Genomic DNA, 27,632 nt, shown 5'->3' with positions numbered 1-27,632 from the left:
AGTGAGAGCTGAAATCAATAAAATAGAAACAAAGAGAACAATACAAAAAATTAATGAAACAAAGAGTTGGTTCTTTGAGAAAATCAACAAGATAGACAAGCCCTTATCCAAACTAACCAAAAGACAGAGAGAGAGCATCCAAATCAACAAAATCAGAAATGAAAAGGGGGACATAACAACAGACATTGAGGAAATCCAGAGAATCATCAGGTCATACTTCAAAAACCTCTATTCCACAAAACTGGAAAACCTAAAAGAAATGGATAATTTTCTGGATAGGTACCACATACCTAAATTAAATCAAGACCAGATAAACTATTTAAATAGTCCAATAACCCCTAACGAAATAGAAACAGTCATTAAAAGTCTCCCAACCAAAAAAAGCCCAGGACCAGATGATTTCAGTGCAGAATTCTACCAGATCTTCAAAAAAGAGTTAATACCAATACTCTCTAAATTGTTCCATACAATAGAAACAGAAGGAACATTACCAAACTCCTTCTATGAGGCTACAATTACCCTGATTCCCAAACCAAACAAGGATACAACAAAGAAAGAGAACTACAGACCAATCTCCCTCATGAACATTGATGCAAAAATACTCAATAAAATACTGGCAAACAGACTCCAAGAACACATCAAAACAATTATCCACCATGATCAAGTAGGATTCATTCCAGGGATGCAAGGATGGTTCAACATATGAAAGTCTTTCAATGTGATACACCATATAAACAAACTCAAAGAAAAAAACCACATGATCATCTCACTAGATGCTGAAAAGGCATTTGACAAAATCCAACACCCCTTCATGATAAAGGTCTTGGAGCGATCAGGAATACAGGGAACATACCTAAACATAATAAAGGCAATTTACAGCAAGCCAACAGCCAACATCAAATTAAATGGAGAGAAACTCAAAGCAATTCCACTAAAATCAGGAACGAGGCAAGGCTGTCTGCTCTCCCCATACTTATTCAATATAGTACTTGAAGTTCTAGCCAGAGCAATAAGACAACATAAGGAGATTAAGGGGATACAAATTGGAAAGGAAGAAGTCAAGCTTTCCCTATTTGCAGATGACATGATAGTATACTTGAGCAACCCCAAAGATTCCAGCAAGGAACTGATACAACTTATAAACACCTTCAGCAACATAGCAGGATACAAGATCAACTCAAAAAAATCAGTAGCCCTGCTATATACAATGGACAAAAAAGCGGAGAAGTAAATCAGAGATACATCACCCTTTACTATAGCCACAAATGACATAAAATACCTTGGGGTAACACTAACCAAGCAAGTGAAGGACCTATATGACAAGAACTTTAAGTTCCTGAAAAAAGAAATTGAAGAAGATGTCCGAAAATGGAAAGATCTCCCATGCTTATGGATAGGCAGAACTAACATAGTAAAAATGGCAATCTTACCAAAAGCAATCTACAGATTCAATGCAATCCCCATCAAAATACCAACACAATTCTTCACAGACCTGGAAAGAATAATACTCAACTTCATATGGAAAAACAAAAAACCCAGGATAGCCAAAATAATCCTCTACAATAAAACAACCTCTGGAGGCATCACAATCCCTGACTTCAAGCTGTACTATAGAGCTACAGTAATAAAAACAGCTCGGTACTGGCATAAAAAACGACATGTGGACCAATGGAATCAAATTGAAGACCCTGACATTAATCTACACACCTATGAACAAATAATTTTTGACAAAGAAGCCAAAAGTGCACAATGGAAAAAAGAAAGCATCTTCAACAAATGGTGCTGGCAAAACTGGATATCAACATGTAGAAGGCTGCAAATAGATCCATATCTATTACCGTGCACAAAACTTAAGTCCAAGTGGATCAAGGACCTCAACATAAATCCAGCTACTCTGAACCTGCTAGAAGAGAAAGTAGGAAGTAGTCTTGAACGCATTGGCATAGGAGACCACTTTCTAAATAGAACACCAGTAGCACAGACACTGAGAGAAACAATCAATCAATGGGACCTCTTGAAACTAAGAAGCTTTTGTAGGGCAAAGGATACGGTCAACAAAGCAAAGCGGCAGCCTACAGAATGGGAAAAGATATTCACCAATCCCACATCTGACAGAGGACTGATATCCAGAATATATAAGGAACTCAAGAAATTAGACATCAAAATGCCCAACAGTCCAATTAAGAAATGGGCTATAGAACTAAACAGAGAATTCTCAACAGAGGAAACTCAAATGGCTGAAAGACATTTAAGGAATTGCTCAACATCCCTAATCATCAGGGAAATGTAAATCAAAACAACTCTGAGATACCACCTTACGCCTGTCAGAATGGCTAAGATAAAAAACACTGAAGACACCTTATGCTGGAGAGGATGTGGAGCTAGGGGAATTCTCCTCCACTGCTGGTGGGAATGCAAGCTTGTACAACCACTTTGGAAATCAATATGGCGATTTCTTAGAAAATTGGGAATCCATCTCCCCCAAGATCCAGCTATACCACTCTTGGGCATATACCCAAGGAATGCTCAACCACACCACAAGAGCACTTGTTCAGCTATGTTCATATCAGCATTGTTTGTAATAGCCAGAACATGGAAACAACCTAGATGCCCTTCAACTGAAGAATGGATAAACAAAATGTGGTACATATACACAATGGAATACTACTCAGCAGAGAAAAACAATGACATCATGAGGTTTGCAGACAAATGGATGGATCTAGAAAAAAAATCATCCTGAGTGAGGTATCCCACACTCAGAAAGACAAACATGGTATGTACTCACTCATAACAGGATACTAGATGTGGAACAAGGATGACTGGACTGCTACTCACATCACCAGGCAGGCTACCTGGAAAACAGGACCCCAAGAAAGACACAGGGATTGCCCAATGACAGAGAAATGGAATGAGATCTACATGAACAGCCTGGGCATGAGTGGGGGTAGTGAAGGGCGAGGGTCGAGGGAAAGAGAGCTTGGGTGAGTGGGAGATCCCAGCTGGATCAACAACAGAGAGGGAGAACAAGGAATAGGAGACCATGGTAAATGAAGACCACATGAGAATAGGAAGAAACAAAGTGCTAGAGAGGCCCACAGAAATCCACAAAGATACCCCCACAACAGACTGCTGGCAATGGTCGAGAGACAGTCCGAACTGACCTACTCTGGTGATGGGATGGCCAAACACCCTAATTGTCGTGCTAGAAACCTCATCCAACTACTGAGGGATCTGGATGCAGAGATCCATGACTAGGCCCCAGGTGGATCTCTGGGAGTCCAATTAGCGAGAATGAGGAGGGTTTATATGAGAGAGAATTGTTGAGACCAAGGTCAGATAAAGCACAGAGACAAATAGCCAAACAAACGGAAACACATGAAATATGAACCAATGGCTGAGGGGTCACCAACTGAATCAGGCCCTCTGAGTGGGTGAGACAGTTGATTGGCCTGACCTGTTTGGGAGGCATCCAGGCAGTGGCACAGGGTTCTGTGCTCATTGCATGAGTCGGCTGTTTGAAACCTGTGGCCTATGCAGGGTCCCTTGGCTCGGCCTGGGAGGAGGGGACTGGACCTACCTGGACTGAGTCCACCAGGTTGATCTCAGTCTGTGGGGAAGGCTTTGCCCTGGAGGAGATTGGAATAGGGGGTGGGCTGGGGGGAAGGTGAGGGGGGCGGGAGGGGGGAGAACAAGGGAATCTGTGGCTGATATGTAGAACTTAATTGTATTGCAAAATAAAAATTTAAAAAATAATAATAAAATAAAATTAAAATATTTAAATTCCTTATGTACCATAATACCATAAAGCATTCATTTGAAAAATTGATACCTTTTGCACATTCCAAATAAAAGTTTAATTGGTTAAAAAAAAAAAAAAAAAGAAACAGAAAATGAAAAGGGAAATGGCAAACCTAAATTAAATGGTATCAATAATTATAATCAATATAAATGGTTCAAAGACAGTAAGTAGAAGACAGAGATATACAAAATGGATACAAACATATTACTGACATCATGTTATATAGAAGAAGCTAACTTTAAGTATAATGATATAAGGGGCTAAAAGGATGGCTCAGTGATTAAGTGGGCCCAGCATCCATTTCCTGTAACTCTAGCTCCAAAAAATTTGATACCTTCTTCTGGCCTCTGTGTGCACTGCACACCTGTGCACAAGTGCACACTCAGATACACACCCATATATACACCCATATAAATTACACACACACACACACACACACACACACACACACATATATATATATATATATATATAGAGAGAGAGAGAGAGAGAGAGAGAGAGGGAGAGAGAGAGGAGAGAGAGAAGGAGTAAAAACAAAGAAAAATTAAAATTGATTCACTAAGCAAATACTATTAAAAGTAATCTAGAGAGGGTGTATAAGTGGACTGTGGAGCAAAGAAAGTCACCAAAAATAAAGATATATACACAATGATAACACACAATGATAAAGTGATCAATTCAAGAAAGTTATAGTCAAAAATGTATATACAAGTGGGTTACAAAAGACAGGAAACTGAGAGAATAAAAGAGAGAAAGAGACAAATCTAAAACTGTAGTCTGACATTTTCAAACTCCACTTGGCAATAAACAGAATAAATAATAGAAATGAACAGTATCAGAGAACTAAACAGACATGCCAGGAACTGGATGTAATGAATATTATAGAACAGTCCATCTAATATCAGAATACAGATGCTTTTCTGTGCAAATGAAATGTTAAAATAAGATTACATTCTCAACCATAAGGCAAACTTTTAACAAGCTAACAAGGATTGAAATCATATGTAGTACAATCTGTGACTATAATGAAATTATACTTCCATGTAGCTATCATGATTCTAAATAATCAACAGATGAAAGATAAAGTCTCAAGAGAAGAACGCCATGAACTGAATAAAAATATACTAAATTTGTGAGCTGCTGCTAAAATCGCACTTGGAGGGGAAATTTTTGTTTTAAAGGCTGGAGAGAGGTGGTTCAATGGTTAAGAGTACTTTGCTCTTGTAGCATACCTAAGTTTGATTTCCAGCACCCTCATTAAGCAGTCCACAAACTTCAGCTCCAGAGGTTCTGATGTCCTCTTCTGACCCTCATGGGTACTTGCATGCATAGGCACACACCCACACATAGATATGCATATACATAAATGGAGAATAAAATAAACCCTTCAAATGTAAAGTTAGGAGACTGAAGAGATGCCTCAATGTTTAAGGGTACTGGCTGCTCTTGTAGAAGTTGGGTTCCATTCCAAGCTCTCACATGGTGACTCACAACCACGTCTAATTCCATTTTCAGGGGATCTGATGCCCTTCTCTGACTTCTGTGGGCATCAGGCATACACATGACACACAAACACATAGGCAGGCAACACCCATACACATAAAATAAAAATTATAAGTCTTTTTTAAATTAGAAAATGTTTATTTCAATCAGAGTTTGATATTCCATTTAGTGATAGATTCTGATTTCCTCCTTCCTTCTCCTTCCTCCCTCCCCATGTTCCTCCTTCCTTTCTTCCTTCCTTCCTTCTCTTTCAGCGAGAAAGCCTACATAGATTAGGAATTTAGAAATGAGCTGTTTATTTGGCAATCGTAATGAGCTGTTAAAAATAGAGACCATGCAGTGCCGGCATGCATGATGTTGCATGGGAATGCAGGCCACTCTTTAGTAAAGGTGGGTTTTTGGATCTGGACCAGGATACATGCTTTATGAAACTAGAAAAAATAACAAATAACAAAACAAAACAAAACAAAAAACCCTCAAGGCAAAAAGAAGAAACAAAATTAAAGTAGAAACTAGTGAAATTCAAAAGAGAAAAATCAATGAAAATAAAAATACCAATTACAAAGAGAAGACACAAATTATCAACATAAATAAAATAGACTACACCACTTCAGACCTTATAGACAGTAAAAGGATAAAATGGGGGATATCATAAACACCTTTCTTCACATGAATTTGACTAAGTGGAAGAAATGAAGCAATTCTTTGCAAAACCACAAACTATTCAAATAACTAGCCAGAACAGAAGCATAACTACAAAATTTGGTGACTTCAGAGTTTAAGCCTATCAAGGAAGGGAATGTCCACAGATGTGCTTTCACTCACAAGTCTACCCAACCATGTAAGAAATAACTATCACTGATGCTACCAAATCTCTTACAGAAAATACAGGCAGAGGGGGAACTCCCCAGTTTGTTTTCTGAGCTCAGCATCACTCTGACATAAGAAAGAATTGGGAACAGGTGATACAGAACCAGAACAATGCAGTGTAACAATAGTCATGCATGAGCTGAGATGGCCCAAAAAGAGTGTGTCAAATATGAAGAACTGGAAGCCTTTGCTAAGGAGATGGCTCAGTAGCTAGATGGTTTATTGTGAAAGCATGAGGATCTGAGTTTAAATCCCATCCCCAGAACTTACATAAAACCAGATGTGGTAGTGCATATCTATAATACTAGCACTGCTATCGTGAGATGGAAGCTGGAGACAGTAGAAGGAATCCTTAGAGGTTTGCAGGACACTGAGGAAACCAAGAACCTCAAACAAGATGGGAATTAAAACTCATAATTGTCCTCTGGTCTTCACATGCATGTTGTAGTATGTGCACCTTAGGGCAAATGTACACACACACACACACACACACACACACACACACATGCACAATCATGTACATACATATTGCATGCACACACATATACACAGAAAGGTTTTTTGTTGTTTGTTTTTAGACAACTCTGGTGTCTTCATTCATTGTGTGCTTCTAGTAAAAAAAACATGCTGGATAATTACAGCGAATGGAAATTTATAGTTCTGGAGCCTGGGTAGCCCACAATTGAGGGAGTGAATGTGAAGAGGGCCCCACAAGTCAAGAGAAGATGTCAGAGGACAAGAATGGGGAATAACTCTTGTAGTGATATGAGCCCATTTATGGCATGGACTCTTCATGATCTGAATACTTCCTATGGGATTTCATCTCTTAGTGCTATTTCATTGGAAATGAAATTCCCAGAACATGAGTTTGAAAGGACACATTCAAACAAACAGCTGGAAACTCACAAAAGGCTGGCAGCCAGGATGGAGTCTGTGAAAGAGATCAGTAAATGGTCAGAGATGAGACTCAAAGAGTAATAGTTCCAAGAAACAACAGAATCTACACTGTCACATGAAGCAGTATGATACAAGACCAGAAAAGTAGCCAAAACTAATGCTTGCTAGGAGTAAAGTTTCCTAAGCTGATCTTGTTGGATTCAAGTCCTGACTTAGCTATCCAATTCAGTTAGATGGTGCTTCAGTTTCTTTTTTCCACAATGTGGAAATGATATTTCCCACTTCAAATGTTTCTGTGTATTAAATGAGTGCATGGAGCAAAACAGGTAGATTGGTTACCTGGCACCAGGAAGTTTCCCATAAGTACTAGCTGTAAATAGTCTAGTGTCCTTCCTGACAACTTCCCTGGAAAGAACCAGACAGAACAGACATCAAAGCTAAGTGAGGCAAGAAACTACCTTCACCCCAGCTTACCTCAGTGTTAATGCATGATTCTTGCTCTGGCATTGAACTCTTCCAAATAGAATTAAAAGAAAGCTGGTGTTAGTGCAGGAACAATAATCAAATCCCCCTAAAATGATAGATCTGTCTCTTGATTCTGCCACCAGGAAGCTATGGGAACATGGGTAATTTCACTGACTTCCCTGAGTCCAGGTCCCTCATCAACCCCTAAGCTTATATTTCTTGTATCATGGACTGGCTATAAGGACTTTATCAGTGAGAGTGGGAATATCTTCCCTGGCTTAACATTGCAAGAAGTACAGTGGTGTGCTAGCCTGCATTCTGCCTGGGAGATATTGAATGTCAGTAGACCATGAATAGATAGTTGATGAGTGACAGACTCTACTAAGTTTCAGATCCCTTTTAAAAACATCTTCCAGGGCTAGGTAGATAGGTAACTGGGTAATGTTCTTGGTAATGTAAGCACAAGGACCTGAATTCAATCTTCAGAGCCCACACAAAAAATCCAGGTATGATAGTGCACAGTTGTAACCCAGCACTGGAGAAGTAGAGAAAAATGAGTCCCCAGAGTTCCCTAGCCAGCCAGCCTGGCCTAATTACTAGTTTCCAGACCAGTGTCAATATAAAATAGACATTGACTAAAAATCAAAATCTGAGGTTGTCCTATGGCCTGCAAACACACTCACACACACAAATGTGAACAAACATGTGCATACAAATGTGCACACATAGAGACAAAAATTACACATACACATTCATACACAAATGTGTACACAGTCATACAAACATACACACAGAAACGTGCACACACAGAGAAATATACACATACACAAATGTGCACACAGTCACACAAAAAATGTGCATACACACATGCAAATGTGCACCCACCTTCACAAAAACAGATACACATTCACACATATACAAATGTGCATAGATAGTAACACATAAATATGCACACAGTCACACACATATACACACACAAATATTCACACACTCACACAAACTACAATGCACATACATATATTTGTACATATATACATTGTTGCACACACAAATGTCCAGATACACACACACACACACACACACACACACACACACACACACACACACACACACACACCTTTCAACAGATCCAGAAGCCACCCAGCTTCAGCTTCTGTGTTGTTCACAATGGCTATATGACCAAAGCCTTCTCCACAACTCTTACCATCAAAGAGTTTCCTTCAAGGGCCAGTAAGACAGCTCAGGTGGTTAAAGCACTTGCCACCAACCCTGATGGAGGACCTGAGTTCAATCTTTAGGACCCACTTGGTAGAAAGAGAGAACCAACTTCTCAAGTCATTCTCTGAATAGTACATGCTGCCAGCCTCCTCTGACAGCAAATAAACATAATTTTAAAAAAAACAGCTTCATCTGAGACATGAAAGTAGAGTCACCAGGCCAAGAGTCTGAACCTGGATGCCAATGAATCTTTAAATCTATCCATTGTGAAATCTTGAAATAACAACTTCCTCTCTATGGGCCTCAGTTTCCTACCCATAAATGAGAGTTTACCAAAAGGTTACTTTCTGCTGTTAGAGCCTTCAGCCTAAAATAAAGGGAAGAGAAGAGCAAGTGTTCCTGAACTTCGAAGAGAGCTCCATGATGGATAGATCACCTCCAAATAAAAAGAGCTACAAAGTTAGCCACTTGCTTTCCAGAGTCTATAGGATCCATGTGGGAAGTGATACAAACACAAGCCAAGTCTTTGCTGTTTTTGAGAGTCCTGCTCCCTTCTCCATCTCTCTTGGGGTGGCTTTTAATGTTCAAGGGAGGATAGATGTTCAACATCATCTGGCTCAAATGCAGAACAACATGAACCAAATGCCTCAAGAGGGATGTATTCACACAACTGCCTCTGGATCAGACTGCAGAAGGAATTGGCCCACCGTCATTGAGCAATTATTCCTTTTCCTGAAGCTCAATATTTGTCAATTCACAATCAATACGTTAAGGTCTGTCAGTTTTACAAAACCACTCATCAATATTTTATAGTTTTAATAATTCATGTTTTATTACAGAAGCAGATGGATTCTACAGAAACCTGGTTCTCTAGAGACAACAAAGAAGAGAAAATATGAGTTGCAGATTCTGGACTTAAAACATCAGATGCTCTGGCTCCTGCCTCCAATTTGTATGTTTGAGGGAAATATTGGTGACTGAAGGACGACCTGCTTGATTATATCCTTCATGGTGTGGGGGGGGGACCTGTTCAATTACTCCATGACCATCCATACTGGATACTTCGCAGACACTGCATCATCTAATCCACCCAAGAGCCATAGGCATAAGGCATCACTTGCCCCAGTATACAGATTCAGAAACTGACCCAGAGTCAACAAACACTATGACCAAGTTTTACAGTCAGAAAATACCAGAGCTGGAATTCTGGTTGGGTCATCTGATATTATGCATCTATGCTGTCAACGTATCTTCTATAGCAGTGGTCATTATTGTTTATTTGGAAATTTACTGAATATAAGCTTTTCTAAACATCAGGAATGCAGAGGTGAACTAAACAAACAGGAACTCAACCTAGTATTGCCAACTTTTAAATGGATTAGATTGTAAACAGGTAAAGATTTCTGAAGAAAAAGAGAAGTCAGAACGTCCACCTGATGTCATGCAATTTGCCCTTGCAACCAGGTTCCTATATTTCATTTCAGTGGCCAGATTACTGCATGACTTGGCTACCTCTTAGAGCTCATGTGGTCAAGACTGAAAACTTAGATAGAGGTCTTGCCTACTAGACTAGGCTCCAGGCAAGCTCCTAAGCAAGCAAGCAGATGTTTCTGTATTTCCCCCTTGGGATTGGTTCCCAATGCACAGGTGATCGTTCTCGTGGGTATTCATGATTTCCCAGTGGGTGTCATCTCCCAGAGGAGCTGTTGCTTGCTGTAGGCCTACAACAAGAACTCCCTTGCTATGTACCAAAATTGACTTGAAGCAGGTAGAAACATTTTCCTTTGATTCCCACTGTAGAAATAGTAAAAAATATCTTACACACACACACACACACACACACACACACACACACACACACACACACACCCCTATGGTGATATTTTATTTGTACTGAAATGTGATTTTATTTGTATGTTAATAAATAAAGTTGCCTGGGGGTCAGAGCTAATAGAAGCCATAGCAGAGCCGGGTGTTGGTGGCACATGCCTTTAATCCCAGCTCTTGGGAGGCAGAGCTAGGCAGATCTCTGTGTGTTCAAGGATATAGCCAGCATGGAGACACATGCCTTTAATCTCAATACCAACCATAGAAGACCTGAAGGTCTGTACAGATGGGCAGTGACAAGGAGGTCATGTGGTTGGGTTTACAACCAATGAGAAGGCAGAATAGAAAGTCAATAAAAAGCACAAACACACAGGAAGCAGTTCTCTTTTGGAGAGGTAGGACAACAGCAACAGTGAAGGGTAAGGTTTTTAGCTCTTAGTTATTGCTCTGACCTCTTGGCTTTCATCTCTGTATTGGCTCTGTGTTTCTTTCTTTTTTTTTTTTTTGTTTTGTTTTGTTTTGTTTTTTAAGACAGGGTTTCTCTATGTAGCTTTGCGACTTTCCTGGAACTCACTTGTTAGCCCAAGCTGGCCTTGAACTCACAGAGATCCACCTGGCTCTGCCTCCCAAGTGCTGGGATTAAAGGCGTGCACCACCACCGCCTGGCGGCTCTGTGTTTCTTATTTAATAAAATGGTTACATCTACACACACCAGGGCTTATTTACCCAGAGTTCATTGCCTGTTTAGGATACTGCTACTCCCATGGGTTCATAATTTATCCAGTATTAGATTTCTTTGCCTAGCCCAATTCTAGGCACATAGGGAGACACCAAATATTCAATAACTACTAAATGACTACATTTTAAGTTCAAAGCTAGGGCTATCATTCACTTCCTGTGAAGCCTTGGGCAATGTTCCTAAGCCTGTGTGTCAGTTTCCCAGTGTGTAAAATGGAGTATATACTAGTATCCACTTCTCAGACCCATGAGGAGGAGTAGGGCAATGCACATAGAACACTTATAAGAATGCATGGCTCTCCACATACCTAGAACAAATGCTACTGCCCTGCTTTTCATGGTGGGAATCTAGTCAGGAGCTATTTTCCTGATAAGTGCCAGTTTACCCTGCATATCCACCCAATGGTCATTTATCCCATCCAATAAGTGTTTCTGTGGATTGTTTTTACTCTAGGTGTGCCTGCCCCCTGCCCCTGGCACCCAGTAGACATGCTCTCTGGGCATATTTTTGAGTGTTTCTTTTTCTCAAAGTTTCCCTCGGAAACATTTTCTTGAAAGGATATTCCTCTAGAGGATTACACACACTCATATATACACACTCTCTCTCTTACACAACACACACAAACACACTCACACACATATACTTTTTCATGGTTACCCAATTGATACTTCTCCCAGTAAATATCTTCACGATGGATGTGTGCTTTTTTTCAGAGGATGTTTCTCCATGAAGTTTGTCTCCACTAGCTGTTTATTCAAGCAGGCATTATTCTTCTTATATGTCTTTCCTTCCAAGGAGCACAGTCACTGTAATGGGCTGAATTCTCTCCCCCAAATTCACATGTTGTCCTAATTCCCAATGTGATGCTTGGAAAGAGAGATTTTATAAATTACTAAGACTGAATCATAAGGAAGGGGCTCTGACAAGCCGGCATTTGTCTTTTAGGAAAATATTTGGCTGTGCTTGAAATGCTCACCTTGTGCTCCTTTTACTAAGGACAGAGAGGCTGGAGAGTTGTGAGTTTGAGGTCAACATGTGGTATGTAGCAAGGAGAGAGAGAAAGAAAAGGGGAGAGGAGAGGGGAAGAGGAAGAGGGGACAGAGAAGGACACAGAAAATGGCCATCTGCCAGATACATTGAAGGACTTCAGGAGAAAACACCTGCCAGCACCCTGATCTTGGACTTTTAGCCTCTCAAACTTTGGAGATAACAAATTGTTGTTGCTTGCATCAGGCAGTCTGGTATTTTGCAATGGAAGCTGAACAAGCAGACTGTTTTATGCTGGAGCTGCAACAGTGATAGATTCTGTCAGACTTCTTTCCACTGGAGACCCACAGGTATCCCTTACTCATCCTATGTTGAACACCAAGGACTAACTCAACAGAAACAGAAAGTCCACACTAACTTATGACTCCTTTTTGTGCTGATAAATGTCCTTAATCCAATTTGTTTCTTACCCTGCAGCTCTCCATAACTTCAGCCCATCATGACTAGCTCAATAATGTATGCTATTTCTATTGAAGCAGCCCCAAAGTTGTGCCACAAACAATGGCAGGCATATAAAGATGAGTGCCAGAAAGATGGTGTGAGTCCCTTTGCCTGTATTTACACTAGCATGAAGAGGAATATTTCCAGTGCCCTCTACTTCACACTCTTTCCAGCATGGTTATTGTGAAGACACACCATGTGTTTGTATTTGTTCAGCTCTATCCACAATGTGGCCTCTAATGTCAGTAAGTATGGTTGCTGAACCACCACATACATAAATATTAGAATCTGGAGAGATTCATTCATTCATGCTACATGAGCATAGAGAGAAGTTGGTCCGCATAGCCTAGAAAAGCCAGAGATCCAGACTGACAATATTAAAAAGAGACACTTCAGGCCCCAGCTTCACTTCTAAGCACCTTCCTCCAACTCCTTCTACCCTAAGGTTCCCACACTGATAGAATCACTTCCACACAATTAAGCATTAAGCATCCTTATCCCCATTACATTTTTTCCTCAACAACCAAAATAACCAGAAATTTAATCTGAAATTCAAACAAATAAAAGCAACCCTCAGTGCTATTGCTTTCCCCTCCCCATTTTTTCCATTGCACATTCTTTTAAATATCAAAAGCTTAGCTCAATAAAGACCTTCCATATAGAATTTCCAAGATGAGCTGTCTGGAGAGGGATGAGTGACAGGAATTGAGACAACAGCTGTGCCTCTTCCTGTACCTGGGAACTTAGAAGAACAAAACTGCCTTGCATGGCTTTGGACTAGTAACCAGTGAAGATTCTGCAAAGACCAAATAAGATACAAGACATTCTTCCTTCTACCCAGCTTATTGCAAGGCAGTTGTTAGAAAGGCAGCTTTACATACACACACACACACACACACACACACACACACACACACACACCATCACCACCACAACACACACATCACAACATACATGCATACGTGCATGCACAAAATTGATTTTTCCATGTGTAGTAGATAAAATAATGTCCCCACCAAGGTGTCCAGTCTGAGAAAATTCCTTTGCTAGGCAACATTGTAGGGTTGTTATTTCCCTGTGTGACCTAGGTAAGTCCAACAGAATTGTGGGAGTCCGTATAAGAATAAGGCAGTGTGATCAGAGTCAGGCAAGAAGCTGCAGTGTAAAACTGCTGGTATAGAAGCTGAATCATGATACCCCCAAATGCATGTAGTTCCATTGGCTGGAAAAGGGAAGGGACTATATTCTCTATAGGAACTCCCAAAAGGAGCACAGCCCTGCCAGTGCTTTCAATTTGCACAGTAAAATTACTTCCGTTTTCTGACTTCTCCAGCATCAGTATACTTCTATTGTGTAAGCCAGTTTGTGATTGAGTTAAAACAAGAATAGGAAATGAGTATGCTATTGGCACTGCCCTAAAGCTCTACGTGCATTTTCAGTTAGCCCAGAACTGGCCCTCACATAGCTCATTACAGTGCAAAACTGGTCCTACAAGATCCCTGTCTGGTACTGCCTATACATTCAGCCTCCTCTGCTTCTCTAGGATGAAGGCTCCCAGGCTAAGTGTCTGACATTCACCAAAGTCTCTCTTCCAAAGTGCTCTTCCCACCCTACTGCCACTTACTGCAAGGTCTCATTGTCATAATTTTAGAGGTGTAAATGAGCTCCGGAGGTGTAGCAGGTCCATGTCCCACAGATGGTACACACTACTTTTATAATCCAACCCATCCTCTCCAGATCTTCACTGTATGTCTGTAGACAAATTTCTAAATGGTCTTATTAAATAAAAAGCATGGAGCCAGATATAGGGGTTAAAGACTGAAAGATCAGATGAATAGGAACAGCCACAAGCTAACCTCACCTCACCGATACCTCAGCTTCCAAATGCGAGTGACTTCCTGTTTACCCACAGCTACATGTCTTGTTGTTCTGCCATCTGATTTGCTCTCTCTGTCCAGCTACATCACTTCCTCTTCCTGCCCAGCTCTGTCACTTCCTGTCTGTCTGTACAGACCTCCAGACCTCCATGGTTAACTAGTGTTGGAATTTAAGACATGTGTCACCACACCTGGCTATTTCCAGTGTGGTCTTGAACTTACAGAGATCCAGACAGATTCCTGTCTGCCAAGTGATAGGATTAAAGGTGTGTGCTAACATTGCATAACTTTTGTGTTTACCTATAACGGCTTGGTTTTTCCTCTGATCTCCAGGCAAGCTTAATTTATTAGAGCACAAATAAAATATCACCACATTTCCCATTTTTGTCTAATAACAAATAAAAAATACAATAAAAATTATAACTAATATAAGAAAAACTATATACAATAAGTACAATAACTATATATAATATATACAAGCAATAAATACTTCAACAATGTCTAGTCCATTGGCATTTGACAAACTCAGAGAAAATATTCTATTATCTATCCTATCTTGCTGAGTCCAAAATGTACCTAATTCACTTTCTATCCTATTTTGTGTTACCAACAGAAAACTATCTTATGATGTCTTTCAAACTTACACACTTAACACCTCTTAGTGAGATTCCTTTCTGAATTTCTTAACAAGGAAAACTGTAACTATAACTGTCTAATCTTCAACTCCCACAGAGACCCGAGAAGGAAATAATATTACCTAGTAAAACAGGAATTTCAAACTAGTGGCTTCCAGAAAAATGTGAGTTATGACAGAAACAGCCAGCTTCCTGAACAATCACCTGAGTTTTCCCTGCAATGTTGGGGCATTATCTTCAGCATATAGGCTTAGTGTGTCTGACAGACTCATTTGTGAAGTAGGATATACGCAAGGCCTACAGCTCCACCCCACATTTGGTGCGAGTATTCCATGTACCAGATAAACTTGAATTCCGCCAGAATCATGTCATGATTCAGGAATTTAAATTCTGGAAATTGCTGGTGTTTTTTGAATTCAGCTTCCCATTCTTCTCAGCTTATGGGTGGCTTTATCTCCTTTATTAAATGCCAGTCTATCATTGAGAGGTCAGACTCCATCAGCCTAATTACTCCTCCAAGAATGACTGTTCCAGCTATTGTTCCACTGCACACCAGGAGCCATCGGTCTACTGCCTATTCGGCTGCCTTCGAAGGAAGGGGCACTGTACCTTTTCCAGATTGCCAAGCTACTTCAGCAGTGGTGTCCTATTGTCCTGGCCTCAGAGGATGCTGTTGCCAAAGCTGCAACCACACGTGTCTTGGCAAGGATTGGTAGTCCTTTGTTTTGTGTCCTGTTTGTCCATTTCAGACAGCATACTGTCAGCAGTCGATGCATGGGCACTTTCTTGCCCAGTGGCTAACTTTTGCCACAATGAAAGCCTCCTATAGGCTGAATATGGATGCCCCAACATTGCAGACAAACTTTAGGTGACTGCCCAAGCAGCCAGCTGTGTCTTTCACTCTAAAATTTTGGAAGTTGCTTACAACACTCTTCTTGTTTACTTAGATAATATTGTATCCTTCTGAGGTCTTTGACGTAGTTGAAGACTAGAGGGTTGCAATTATAATTTTCTTTAGTTATGACAAAAGATAAATTAGGTATGAAACTTTAGATTCACAAATATAGGATAGATAGAATATTTTCTTTAATTTTGCCAAAAACAAATAGACTAGATATTATAACTGAAATTCTTGCTTGATAACTGTTTTGTTATATGTAATTTTACTATGTTAAAGTTAAAATCTTCCTCTTTGATTAGACAGAAAAGGGAAAATGCTGTTGGATAATGCTTTTGTAGACTGGTTTAATAAAACACAGATTGGCCAATAGCCAGGCAGGATGTATAGGTGGGGCAAGCAGATGAGGAGAATTCTAGGAAGAGGAATGACAGAGTTAGGAGTTGCCAGCCAGACACAAAGGAGGCAAGATGACAAGGCAGAACTGAGAAAAGGTACCAAGCCACATGGCTAAACATAGATAAGAATTATGGGTTAATTTAAGTGTAAGAGCTAATCAGTAATAAGCCTGAGCTAATGGCCAAGCAGTTATAATTAATATAAGCTTCTGAGTGATTACTTTATAAGTGGGCTGCAGGCTTGTGGGCTGGCAGGACCAGAGAAACTTCCAACTACATAAGTCCAGGGCACTTTACCCACACAGGTGTCACTTCTTTGATATTCAGTTTTTATGTCCATTTATTGTCCTTAAACTGTGCCAAAAGGAACATGGAATTGGTGCTAACTGCAACTTAATGTTCCCCACATCTCTCTGGCTTCTAGATGTACAATACATATTGGTTGTTATGTGATATTTTGTTTGTGTTCTGACAAATAAAGCTTGCTTGGACTTAGAGGGTGGATCTAGCCACTAGTTAACCATAGAGGTATGGAGGTCTGTACAGAGAGGAGACAGGAATAATAAGAATGGACAGAGAGAGGATGTAGCTTTTTTGGTTGGAGGAACCAGAGAGGTAGGATGTTATTGTGGCTGCTCCCCTGCTTCTCTAATCTTTCAGTTTTTACCCTGATATCTGACTCCTGGTTTTTAATTGATAAGATTAATTAGATTTACACATCATCTGGCACCCCACAATGGGCACCATATGTAAATAGACATTTCTCTCCTGACTGCCTGGTCCCAAATAACTGACTCAGAGGCTGAATGTGAATTATAAATGCTTGGCTGCTAGCACAGGCATGCTACTAGCTAACTCTTACATTTAAATTAACCCATATTTATATTTATGCTTTTCTTCATGACTCATGGCTTCTTACCTCATTTTCTACATGTCCTGCTCATTCAGAGGCTGGTTATAGTCTTCTAATTCCTCCCTTTCCCTTCCCATCATCCTTAGTTTGGTCTCCCCACCTATACTTCCTGCCCAGCTACTGGCCAATTAGCACTTTATTAGACCAATTCAAGTGAAAAATCTTTATAGTATATGAGAGTTATTCCATAACAATTGGTAAAAGGAGGGAGGGGTGTAGCTGGAGAGTTTTCTCTCCAGATCCCGCCAAACCCCGGCAGTCCAACGACAGCCCACTTAAATAAACACACAGACATTTATATTATTTAAACTGTTTAGCCTAATGACTCAGGCTTCTAGCTATCTAGTTCTTACATCTTAAATTAATCCATTTCTATAAATCTATACCTTGCCACGTGGCTCGTGGCTTACCAGCATCCTCATATGCTGATTATCATGGCGGCACCTGGCAGTGTCTCCTCCCACCTTCCTGTTCTCTCAATTCTCCTCTCTGTTAGTCCCGCCTATACTTCCTTTCTGGCCACTGGCCAATCAGTGTTTTATTTATTGACCAATCAGAGCAACAGATTTGGCATACAGACCATCCCACAGCAGAGGGGTGAAAATCTCAAGGAAAAGGGAGGAAAGAAAGATAAGATGGAGAGACAGAGGAAGAAAGAAGGAAAAAGGAAAGAAAGAGGGGAGAAAATAAAAGAGAATATACTAAAATGAGATCCTAGAACAAAAGAGATGGGACATTCTCCTCATGTGCTTTTCTGTTGCTGTGCTAGAATACTGACCAAAATCAACTTGGGAAGCAAAGGGTATGTTCCAGCTAACTGGTTATAGACCATCATCTAGTGAAGCCAGGGCATGAGCTTCAGGAAGAAAGCAGGAGGCTCGTTTTCTTATACAGGCCAGGCTCAACTGCCTAGGGATGGCTTTCCCCATAGTGGGCTAGGCCTTCCCACTCAATCAATCAAGAAAATGCCCCACAGATGTACCCATAGGACAGCCTAATGGAGGCAACTTCTCAACTGAGGTTCCCTCTTGGAAGTGTGTCATGTTGATAACCAACTTACCCACCAAGGATGCATTATAAATTCCCCTCTTTTCTGTGGCAGTATTTCTCTTTCCCACCTCATCTTATTTCTACTTAGCAGCCCCAGTGCTCTATAATTCACATAGCTAGATATGCTTTTCCCATTTGTGTCCATGGTACAAAGTCCTGGACAGTAGATATGAACAGAAATGACAGAGACTTCCTTAGCCCAGTCTTCCTCATTGTTCCTCTGCTAAACCAAGATATCTCTGAAGGCTTGTAGAAGAGGGGCAAAAGGGATCTTACTTACTGAGGGATTCCATGGGAGATAGGCCCTCCCCAAATCTATGACAGAAAACATTTCAATATAATAACCCCCCAAATTAGAAGGGGCAGGATTTCACAAACCATAATTATCCACATTGGGAAATCTGGCCCACTATAATCCTCAATTTTCTGCATTAGTTTAATAAAGTTATTGTGCAATATATACAATGCTATGTCATTAAGATCCTGCAAAGTTCTGATTCTCTTCAGAAGTTAGTCAGGGTCTTAGGTGATTTTTTAAAGGGTAGGAGGTATAGATATAGTTTATTTGGTAAGGTGCTTTCTGTACAAGCTTGAGAACTTGAGCTCAATCCTACAGAAACCATATAAAAAAGTCAGGTATGGTGATACTCACTTGTAATCCCAGGGCTGGAAAGGTATATCTCTGGGGCTCACTGCCAGCCAGACTAGCCTCATAGATGAACTCAAGGCCAATGAGAGATCCTATCTCAGAAAACAAGCTGGATGATGCTTGAGGAACTACATCCAAGGTGAGCCTCTGGCCTCCAAACACATGCACCCGCACGTAAACATGCACACACACACACACCCACACAAACACACACATACTCACACAAGAACACACATAAAAATGCATTTATCCACCAAGGGGCTCTAAGTTTTATATATGTTACTCTCTGAATAGATTCTCTTCTTCTGATAACAGAAACACAGAGCCATCTGTAATCTGCTCACTCCTGAAACTGGGTTTCAACTGGCTGGTTCCCATAACATTCAGGCTCCATAACATAAAACCAGTCAGTAACTGGCTGAATTTAACTAATTTTTGCTTGCCAGGTGGCTCCTAATTTAAACACCTTTTCTGGTACTTTTTTCTTTATCTCCTGGCTCCTTGCCAGATATACACCAACAGAAAAATGAGTCTCCATCCTCTAGCCCAGCTAGCTCTCTGAGGGACTTCGTGATTTTCTCTACTGGGAAGTTGGGGCTACCCTAGAGAAAACAGCTTTGTGAAGTGATTCTGAGTTTCTATGATGCTGGCTGTGGGGGAGGAGCTCCCCAGGAAGATGGAGGTAAAATGTGGACTTCCTTTGATTGATGAGGATGATTGATCTTCCTGTTGCTTTCCTGCTTGCTCCTCATTGTTTGTTCTCAACAGGAGTCAGGATGAAAAGTCTGCTAAAATACAAGTGAGATCTTGTTCTTGTATGCAACCAACTGCAAACATTTCTTTCACTTCCAGTAAAAGCTAAAGCTATTACATTTTCTGGTTGAAGCTTATTTCTTTCTTGTATCTTATTACCCTCTCGGTCTCAGGCAGGCATACCTCTAAGGCATGGCTAATCAGACTCCTTCCTGCCTCAGGGCTTTTGCACTTGTTAATTCTCTTCTTAGAATACTCTTCCTTAAATATCTTTATCCTTTTATACTTTCTTCAACTTTGTAGCAAAAGTCATACCTAAAATTCTCACAACTCTCCTCATCAATGACATTACCTATTCTTTCTCAATTTTGTTATTTCTCTATAGGCCACTTTATCAAAGAATAGAAGAATAGAGCCAATACAACCTGTTTATTTTCATGCCTCTTCAGCCCCTCCTGAACATAAGCCACAGGAACATGTGCTATTGATCTTTGTTGTCATATCACCATCATCCCGCAGACTTATTGGAAGACAGTACACTAAAAAAAAAAAGGTTTTTAATTGACTTAATAACGTACTTAGTCCTTGTACTTATCAAATGATCTTGTAAGTTCCTGATATTAAACATAATACATTTTGTACCCTAAACAGGTGCATAATTTCAAATTCCAATCAAGACCTACAGATTTTGAAGCATGATTGAACATGAGTCCTTGGCATCTTAGTCCATTAAAGTGGCTATGACAAAAAGACCATAGGGTGTGTAACTTAAACAATGTTTATCTCTTATAGCTTCACAGAACTAGTGAATTTGGTATTGAATGAAAGATTGAAAGATTGTTTTCTGGTTTATAAACAGAGTCCTGCCAAGTTGTCCTCACATGCAAAAAACACAAGCAAGCTCCCCTTTTCTGGACCTCTTTTACAAAGGCACTAATCTTATTTATGCAGGCTCCTCCCTCATAACCTAATTACCTCCTAAAAACTCCACCTCCTAGTATATCACATTAGGGCTTCGGGACTTCAGTGCATAAGTGGATTACACAAATATTTAATCCATAATACCAGGTGACTACTTTATCAACTCAAATTTCAGAACCATTCTTTTAGAGTCAGTGTGATGGACCAACCAACAAAAAACTACCAGAAGAGAACTTTGGAAACTTAGGTCCTATAGTGAGTTCTTTCCTTTGTTTTGTGACACTATCTCTTGGGAGATGTAAACAAATGTCTTCTCAGGCCAGATAGAGAATAAAAAACAGACCAATTAACAATACCACCAAAGTCCAACTCGATGAAGCATTGAGTTTATTGGGATTACTTAAAAGAGTATAAATAAGGGGTTCTTTACAGTATTAATGTTGTGCCCAGATTGTGACCCCCAGAGAGATTGCTGAAGATGAGCATTCTGGAATGCAAAAGCAAGGCTTTATTCGGGAGCAATACAAACCTAGGCAGGGACCTCATCAAGCACACCCGATGCAGCAGAGGCTGGAGGAAGTGCTCAGCCTGAATTGAACACAGTTTTTAAAGGCAAAAACCACAGGATTACAACAGCAAAGAATTTCAGTATGGGTACATTTCTCATTGACTTGTTTCTAGGACTTTCCAGAAACTTTATCTTCATCTAGTCAGGGGGGTGGTTGTTTGTCAGCATTTCTTATTGGCTGCCCGCATTGGGGACATTCTGTGGTTAAACCCTCACTACCAGATGGTTAACTTGATATCCTGTACTTTGTACTTTCTAGTTCCTGGAATTTGGGTCAACTGTTCCAGGAACTTATGCCTAGAATGGAGAGGCTTACAAAATGGATTCATTGTTCTTAAGATGGAGGTGTTTTGGTCTCACATCATGGGTGACTCAAAGACAGCTGCATCACAAAAGCCCACACTGATGTGAATGAGAGCTCATGAAAGCTGGAACCCTGGAGTTCTCTGCAGGACTTACAGGCAGCTCAACAGGTCAAAGAGTCTTCTCCTTATCAGTCTTTATTGCTTTTATTATCTTGAGGAGGGAAGGACCTTGTACTTCTGGTAAGATTTAGAAACTTCCTAAAACAGTTAAGTTGTTTACTTCCTAAGTCTTAAAGAGCTTCCTCCCAGGCTAGAATGCCTAGTTCAGAGCAAAATGTAACACAACATTTCTGAATAACCATATTTTTAATTTTCTTCCTTCTTACAAAACAGTGAGGAGGGTTGTGAACCAGCATCTGCTCCAACAACATTCTATACATACCCATATGTAAGCATGTGCCTGAAACAGCATCACCATAAACATGCATATCCCTCAGAAGCCTAGAACAGGGAACAGTTTCTTTCATTCACAGATAAATAATCTTTGCTGAGACTCCTTTGTGTGACAAGCACTGTTCATCGATCTGGAATTATCATCTGTGTCTGCCCCAGCTCTGCATTAATGTTCAGTAAGTGTTTCTGAACAAATGATTTAATTCCAAGATTCCTTTAGAGACTAATTAATGGATTGAATACACAGGGGAAGGTGATTTGAAATTATTATTATGAGGATTATTACTTTCCAGATTCCTCTTGAGTTCCAGCAGTATCTGATCTGTGCAGTGAGTCAATTATCATTTGAAGAGTTAGCCTGGATGGACCACATCTGCTGCTCACCTGATGCTTTCTTATAGAGATGTCAGCCACAGGTTATTCTGACCCACTCATGGAAACTGTCTTAAAAATCAAGGTTACTAGATAATTCACCTGTTTGAAAGAGCATGAGATAACTTCTATTTTATGGCTAAACTAGGGGATATGGGGGGAGGGTAGCAGAAATAAAAGCAGCCGTTTCCATAACAACAGAAAAGCACAATTTAAAGAACATAGTGTCTTGCTTAAAATCTATTTATAAAGAATGTGTAGGAAATACAATTAAGGAAACTAACAGCAGATGAAGTACTTTGGTTCTGCCTTCATTTTCTATGTTCCATCATGTAGCACTCAAGAAAAAAATAGGTCGTTAGAGGGTCAAAGGGTCACAAGTAGAGAAGGTCAAATAAAGAGAAGAACATGCATTCTGCTTCACTGAAGAGAGTCTCATTCCTTTGGGGCCCTGTATCCTAGACCCACAGTCCCATCACCAGATATCCAAAGCCACATATAAAATTCTCTATTTATTTCCAAATCTCTTCACCCTAGCTGGTTCCCTGGGGCCCCAAACTGCACCCACACATAGCTAGAATCTCCTTCTGCAAAACTAATTCTCTCCTATTCCATGCTAGCATCCAGGGTAGACCACATCTTTAAAGCTTACCCACAAAATTTTCCTCTATTATTTCTTGCATTCTGCCACCCATGAATACCCAGAATAACACAGCATACATAAGAACTGGTTGGGCTCCTCATCTGCACAGGTGAGCTTCCTTCGTGGTTTCCATTGCCTCTACTACCACACTCTAGTCCTGGGCTCTGGACCATGCATGGGAGGGCCCAAGAGTATAAGTCTGTTCAGCTGAAGCTAAACTGTGACCTCATATTTGTTATTCTTCTAGGCCCACATCACATCTGTCCAGATGCTAGAATAGCTATGGGCTGGTACTAGACTTGAGTAGACTCCTTCCCTGGCCACCACACCTCCATCGTGCACTGAGCAGTGCATTCAGTTGTCAGTGATGACTGCTGAACTCTAGCTTCTATTTTTTCCATGTTCACAACCACCAAGAACATTTATTTAATCTGTAGTAGGAAAAAGACTACCCCAAGCATTTATTCCTCCCTCCCACAGGGACACATGCAATCAAATAGTCTCTTAAATAGAGTAAAATCTGACTTTCCATGTCAGAGTACTAAGCCTTGACCCTCATTTCCAAAACTGTGTTGAAATTTAATTATCATCATGAGGCTGACACTTTTAAGTGGACCTGCCCTGGCCAATGGGTTGGTAATATTATCATGGGGATAGGCTGGTTACAACAGAAAGGGATTTTGATAAAAATAAATTTAGTCTTCTCTCTTGCCCACTATCCTATTCTTCCTCTACTTCTTTCTCTCATTGTGGGATGCTTTCAACAGTAATATGGTATATTATGAGAGTACTCACCAGATCCAGCCTCTGGATCCAAATGTATTTCAGAAAGGTAGACAAATAGCTAGATACACATATATTAATATTTTTACCCAGTGTGTGCTTAGCAGCAGAAAGTAGATACGTGGGTTGACAATGTCCCACTGGACCCACTGACCCACTGACCTACTGATCCACTGAACCACAAGGAGAAAGTTATATAAAAACACTGAAGTTAACAGTACCTTGCTCATTTTACTCTGTGAACATCTCTGCTTCATTTTTGCAGAACCTACCTTCCTCTCAAAAAGACTGACTCTTTTATTGGAATGACAAAAGCTTGTGGCCACAGGTGCTTCCAGGGAGCCTCACTTTCAGCTCTTGTTCCCTAACTGCATCCAAGCTGTTCCTAGCTCCAGCCTACTCTTTCTCTTCCTCTAACAAACCAGGCAATTCTCTTTGGACTTGCTATTCCCTGTGACTGAGCATTTCTGCGGATACCTCAGCTTATTGGGTTCTGGCTATGCTATGCCTACCTGACAGCAGCCTTACAACCTGCTTTGTCTAGAGCAGCCCCTTCTTCACAGACAAATATCAGTGTTTCTTTTTTTCTGGCATTCATCTCAGCACTTATTTTGTTTACTTTTGTGACCACTCACTTCATTGTTAATTTCTTTCCCAGCATGTGAATTATTTAAATAGTCTGCCTGCATTCTTCTCTATGTTCCCAGGCTCCAAAACAGTACCAGTGCAAAATAGAAGTTCAATAGCTACTCATGGTAGGAATGAATGAATGTTTGGTAATACATCCAGCCCATTGGTAAGAACCATGGACTTCAAAGCCTGACATCACTGAACACAGATCCTGGGTTGAATGTTTAGTAGTTACCTGCCCACAGGCAAGTCAGTTAATTCCTCCAGGTCTTTGTTCTTTGTAAAATATGACAAAATATAGCATTTATATTTGAAAATAATTGTAAAAATTCAATGAAATTGTACAGGCTGAGCACCAAACACAGCAGCATATAACCTCTACAGGCAAAAAGTCAAACAATCAATTTTCCCCCATTCTGTAATACTCTTTCTATTACTGTCAATTAACAAAAGTTGTTTATTTTTCTACTTTCCCTATAGAAAGTCCTCTTGAGAGAACTCTGGTCTGATGGAATTCTCCTTTACTTCCATATTGACATCCCTTCATCTTACAAATTACTGCAGAGTATTTTGTATATATACTTCAGAATATAATAGGCATTTAGTGAGCATGTACTATGCACAGCATTTGATGTGAATGATCTCTTCAGCCACATGGGTGGAAAGGAGAAGAGTTACAGATATAAATAATTGTGCCTCTTTAGAGATAGATCTTTAGAGATAGAAGCAAATGGCAGTGGGACTAGGCTGTGCCCAGCTGATAAAAACAAGAAAACAGAAGTTCAGCAGGGATACAGACCTGCATTGAGCCTCTGTATCCTCCATGTGGGAATAGTGTCCAGCTTGACCTACAAGGGTATCTGAAGCCCATATTATTGTGAATAACATGTCCAAGATCACCCATACGGCTGACAAGATACCCATCTGGTGTTTGAGTGTGGATATCCTTTTCTCCAGTATATAAGTCTGCCCCATTGATTTGCAGGCTTTCCTCAACTCTGGGCAGAACACATCTCAGAGGGGCTCTTCTCAAACTGTAGGTCGGTAGAAAATTTTCAAGGGTGTCCCTGCAGAAAGACCACCCAGTCTCAGACTTGAGTACTGTGAGAGATGTCAAACTGATGGTCCACTGTTCAATTTTTTGTTTTTGCTATTAATAATGTCTTTTTGGCTCAACCACAAGATACATCTCCTAGAAGACCAGGTAGGCTACCCTTTGACCTTCTCTATTCTCTTTGTTTCCCCAGAATCAATTCACAGCGTCACCCCTAGTGCTACAACAGAACATCAGCTGCAGCCCTCTCATCCCACCCCACCTCCATTCCATTATACCCTATCCGCACCTCCACCCCTACCCATTCCACAGATCATCCACCCCCTTGCCGAACCCCCACTACATCACTGTGACCCAGCTGCTCAACCACAGGCCATGTCTGCCAAAAGACCAGGAAACTCCAACAACTGATAAACACTTTCAGCAAAGTGGCTAGATAGAAGACTAACTTTTAAAAATCAGCAAAAAACTGACTGAAAAGGAAATCAGGGAAACAACACCCTTCACAATAGCCTCAAATAACATAAAATATCTTGGGGTAACTCTAATCAAGCAAATGAAAGACTTATATGACAAAACTTCAAGTCTTTGAAGAAAGAAATTGAAGAAGAGATATCAGAAAAGGCAAAGATCTCCCATCCTCATGGATCCTAAGATTAACAAAGTAAAAATGGTCATCCTACCAAAAGTAATCTACATATTCAACACAATCTCTATCAAAATTCCAACATAATTCTTTATAGAACTCGAAAGGGCAATTCCCAGTTTCATACAAAGAAACAAAAAAACTCAGGATAGCTAAAAAATAATCCTTAACAATAAAAGAACTACTGGAGGTTTACCATCCCTGATTTCAACCTGTACTACGGAGCTATAGTAATAAAAACTGCATGATATTGGCATTAAAAACAGACACATTGATCAACAAAATTGAATTAAAGATCCAGACATAAATCCATACACGTATGGACACCTTGTAGTGGGTAGCCTTTCCAGCTTTGATCTGGAAGTTCCAACCCCCACTGAGGCTTTGGCAACTGTCACGCCTACAGGGTGGGGTCAAGGGAGGCCCCGAGAGACCTGAGATCCAGATGGGCCAGCACGCTCTCTGTTCCGGGACCGTGGAAGGTGGAGGTTGACCGAGCAGAGCTCCAGAGAACACCGCTGGACTGTGATACACCTTCCCCAGACCCCGCGACCTACCTATCCCTTCATTTGTAAGTTACCCACTAAATAAATCTTCCTTTTAACTACGTGGAGTGGCCTTAATATTTTCGCCAATAATATCTGATTTTTTTTTTTAATAAAGAAGCCAGAAATACATACTGGGGAAAAAAAGCATCTTCAACAAATGGTGCTGGTCAAACTGGATGTCGGCATGTAGAGGAATGCAAATAGATTCGTATATATCACCCTGCACAAATCTCAAGTTCAAGTGTATCAAAGACTTCACCATAAAACCAGACACACTGAACCTGACAGAGGAGAAAATGGGAAATAGTCTTGGATACATTGGCATAGGAGACCACTTCCTGAACAGAACACCAACAACACAGGCACTAAGACTAACAATTAATAAATAGGATGTCATAGAACTGAAAAGCTTCTGTAAGGCAAAGGATACCTTCAATTAGACAAAAAGAAAGCCTACTACAGGGGGAGTAGGCTTTTACCAACTCCACATCTGACAGAAGGATAATATCCAAAATATAATAATAACTCAAGAAATTAGATATCAGAAAAACCAACTAATTGAATTAAAAAATAGAGTAATATCTAACCATAATTCTTAAAAGAGGAAACTCAAATGGCAGAAAAACATTTAAAAAATATTCAATATACTTAGGTATCAGAGAAATGCAAATCAAAACTTCTTTGAAATTCTATTTTTCACCTGTCAGAATGGCTAATATGAATAACACAA

Source organism: Peromyscus eremicus, chromosome 5 (genome assembly GCF_949786415.1).
Source record: "Peromyscus eremicus chromosome 5, PerEre_H2_v1, whole genome shotgun sequence".
In the NCBI taxonomy this organism is placed as follows: Eukaryota; Metazoa; Chordata; class Mammalia; order Rodentia; family Cricetidae; genus Peromyscus; species Peromyscus eremicus.
This window is presented reverse-complemented; position numbering follows the sequence as displayed.